Raw genomic sequence first — 3784 nt, forward strand, 5'->3', positions numbered from 1 at the left:
GAGAGAGCGAAGTGCACCATACAAAGCAACAACAACAAGTTCAGTTGTATTAAAAGAGGATACATCAGCAATGAATCCAGGCGAGCAGCAACCACTTCTGATGACAGGATCACAAATTTTGAAGAAAGCTTCAAGAACCATGGACTTTGACGGCAGAGATTTATCATCGCTCATCAGGGAAGTTGACATGATCCTTCCTTTATTTAACCCCAACCCATCAATGTTGGAATTTGGAACGCAGCGACACGTCAAAACAAAAATTAAAGAAGAAGCAGCAAGTGTCATCCGGTCTTTGGGACCTACACCAACATGGCAGCAAATGTGAGAAGAACTCATAAAGAATTTGGAGTAAAGGAGTCGTACCACACCCTTTACAATCAGGCGATTGTACTACAAAACTATAACGTAATTCAATATTTTCCAAATTTAAAAGATATTTTAGATAAACTAAATTTAAAACATGAATTCGATAGGATAAAGCCTATAGGATTTTCTCCAATTAACAACGAAAGTTTAATTCTAAAAACATTTTTAAGTGGGATACACCCCAACTTAAGCAGTGTAGTGATTAGTAGAAATATAAGCACCATTAGAGAGACTTTTAGCGTTCTTCAAGAGACGGGTTTGCTTATACAATTTGATAAAAGACAAAACAATTATCAAAGAAATAATTATAGAAATTTTTCAAATAGAAATTCTTTGGCTCACAATTTTGGCAATTTCAATAATAAACAGTATATGCAAAATTTCAATAAATAAAATTTCAAAATATAAATAATTTCAATTTGGACAAAATCAGTAGAGAGAATTTCGTAACAATTCTAACCAAAATGACAATTATAAACAATTTAACTTTGGACAAAGTAGACAAAAAATTCCGAGCAATTTAGTTTTGGACAAAATAGGCAAAATAATTCGCAACAATCTAGAAGATATAATTCAGTTGAAAGGAGACAAAACCCCCCCAAACCGGTGGAAATAGATCACGTCCAAGAACAAGCAATTTTCGGTTGCCGGCCCAAAACAATTGTTACCGATAATAGAAGTGACCATAAAAAATTCAAAACTTAAATGTCTTATTGACACAGGGTCTACAACATCATTATTGAAATATAATATGTTAAATGATTATGAATGCATTGAGCTTGATAAACCAATACTCTTTGGAACCATTAAGGAAAATTTTTCCCTAAATAAAGAGTTAGTCACCCCAACCCCAACCGAATTCAATGAAAAAAGTTATATACATTGGAAACTAACCAACATGAAAAATAATAACTTTGATGCTATAATAGGACAGAATATTTTAAAACCTTTAAATTTATAAACTCATGCCCTTACAATTACGAAGATATTAATATACTTACAGAATGTAAAGAGAATTTGCTGGATATTTTGTCAAATAGTGACATGAATGAAGAAGAAAAGCTAAAGCTAGAATACATTCTTAAAGCAAATAGCGATTTTTTTTCCAAGAAGGTAAAAACCTTTCTCATACACATGAAATTGTTACAAAAACAAGTAGACCAACTTATAACAAAATTTATAGATCTCCCCAAATTCATGAAGAAGAAATTAGTAAACAGATGAACGAGATGTTGCGCCAAGATATAATTAAAGAAAGTAATTCCCCGTACAACTCGCCTCTTTAGATTGTACCGAAAAAGCAAGACAATTCAATGAAGAAAAAATGGAGAATAATTATTGACTACAGGAAGCTAAACGAAGTCACTATAGATGACAAATTTGCAATACCCCATATAGAAACAATACTCAGCAAACTTGGAAGAGCTCAGTATTTTACAACATTAGATCTTGCAAAGGCTTTCATCAAGTATTAATAAAAGAAAAAGATAGACCAAAAACAGCTTTCTCTACACCCCAAGGACACTTTGAATTTATAAGAATGCCTTTCGGACTAAAGAATGCACCAGCAACTTTGAAACGTTTAATGAATTCAGTTCTTAGGGAATATATCAATAAGATATGTGTAGTTTATTTAGACGGCATCTTAATTTTTAGTTCAAGTATTGAAGAACATACCCAAAATATCAACAAAATATTTTCAGCATTAAGAAAACATAATTTAAATATTCAGGTAGATAAATGCAAATTTTTCGCGAAAACAACTGAATTTCTAGGTCACACTTTAACAACAGAAGAGATACAACCAAATTTAAGCAAAATCGAAAACATACAAAAACTAAAGTGTCCTACTACATCAAAGCGAATTAACTCATTCCTAGGTATAACAGGTTATTATAGTAAGATATTACGCTAAAGTAGCACATGGTTTGACAAAATATTTAAAAAAGAATATTAAAATAAACACTCGCAATCCTCAGTATATATCATCCTTTGAAAAACTTAAAAATATCCAGACTTTAACAAAAAAGTTGGCATTTCAACTGATCCAAGTGACTTTGCAATTGGCGCAGTATTAACTCAGGACAGTCATCCTATAAGCTATGCTAGTTGAACACTTAACAAACACGAAAGAAGTTATTCCACTACAGAAAAGAACTACTAGCTATTGTCTGGGCAGTGACGTATTATAGACCATACATTTACGGCAGAGCATTTGATCTCTTAACCGATCACCAACCACTTAAGTGGCTCCAAATAAAAAACAAGGGAAGACATTAACCCACGATTGCAAAGATGGTTAATTAAACTAGGTAAATACAATATTAATATAAATTACGTGAAAGGAAAGGAAAATAACGTGTCTGATTTTCTAAGTAGAATAGATAGTAACACAGGCGAGATTCATTCATTGGAAGAAGACAACATAAGCACAAATGCTACAATTCACTCTCAAGAGGAGGAACTAAATGATCATTTTCCAATTTTACATACTATTGTAAATCGCTTCAATACACAAATCATTTTAACAAAAAAGAAATTATAGAATCTGAAGAACTAGGCAACACGAAGAAAATTTTTATTAGCGCACAAGATATAAAAAATAATAATTTCATAGATCTTTGTCGTAGGCATATAAATAGCGGAAAGTAGGTATTTTTTCTTATTTAACCGATAATCTGTACAATATAGTTCAGCAAAAGCTTATTCAAATATTTAATAGGCGGGTAAAGTTTTTTGGATGTGAATTCCATGCTAAAGATATGAAAAATGAAGAACAAGTTTATAAACAAATTGCTAAATATCATTAAAATTAAACAGGCCATGCAGGTATTAATGAAAATTATGCAAAATTGAAAAAACTAATATACTGGAAAAATTTGAAAGTTTTGATTCAAAAATATATAAATAATTGCTATGTTTGCAATAGAGCAAAATATGATAGAAAACCTTTAAAACCAAAATTTCAATTAACGAAAAAACCATCAGATATAAATGAAATAGTTCACGCAGGTATATACATAAATAAAAATGTTACTTCCTTACTTTAATAGACAAATTTGCGAAATTTGCCATAGCATCAGCTAGAAGATAGAAACAGTATAACTATTACAGAAAATCTTAGATTATTTTTTCTATCAAAAGAAGACCCAGCAAGTTAATATTAGATAATGAATTCAACTCAATTAACATAGAAGATTTTTTTAGGAAAGAAGAAATAGAAGTTCATTTTACAAAACCAAACAGTCATACTGGGAATTCAGATATCGAAAGATTTCATAATACTCTCTCCGAAAGAATTAGAGTCCTAGAAATTGAAAAACCAAGCCTTTCGACAGCGGAAAAAGTATTTCATGCATAGAATGGTATAACAAATCTTATCATTCTACAATTAAAACCACACTTCTTGAGGTTATAA

Source organism: Bactrocera latifrons, unplaced genomic scaffold, assembly GCF_001853355.1.
Source record: "Bactrocera latifrons isolate USDA-ARS-PBARC rearing strain unplaced genomic scaffold, ASM185335v1 scaffold_945, whole genome shotgun sequence".
NCBI lineage: Eukaryota > Metazoa > Arthropoda > Insecta > Diptera > Tephritidae > Bactrocera > Bactrocera latifrons.